Raw genomic sequence first — 449 nt, forward strand, 5'->3', positions numbered from 1 at the left:
GGGAGACGCGCAGGGTCTAAGATATCATAATAGTCCGGCTTACTGAAGATAAGTTCAAGCATGGCCAGTTCATGTAGATATTGAATACCTTCTTCCGCAGTTGTCCATTTTCTTGGAGAACTTGTTAAGTACTCTTTAAATGGATATCTCTCTCTCACCGCAGTAAGGATCCTAAGCCAGAGACTATGACTAAATCGCTCTCGTGCAATCTCTTGTTCAATCTCACGGTCTCGAGCCAGAGATCCCAACTCCTGTGCTTCGTGACCTTCCAGCATGTGACTTCTAGCTCCGTTGTCCCAGCACCTTACCAGCCAGGTTAGAATTCGTTCACCAGGCCGGCGACTATAATCTTTTCTTAAATCCCGGAGCTCTGCTGGGGTCAATGATCGTAGTACTTCAGATGTTCTCACGACTTCTGCTTCTGGATGGACATCCCTCCTATCCATTTC

This window comes from Empidonax traillii, unplaced genomic scaffold (assembly GCF_003031625.1).
Source record: "Empidonax traillii isolate 1590-97213 ecotype Southwest subspecies unplaced genomic scaffold, ASM303162v1 scaffold5625:size7626, whole genome shotgun sequence".
NCBI lineage: Eukaryota > Metazoa > Chordata > Aves > Passeriformes > Tyrannidae > Empidonax > Empidonax traillii.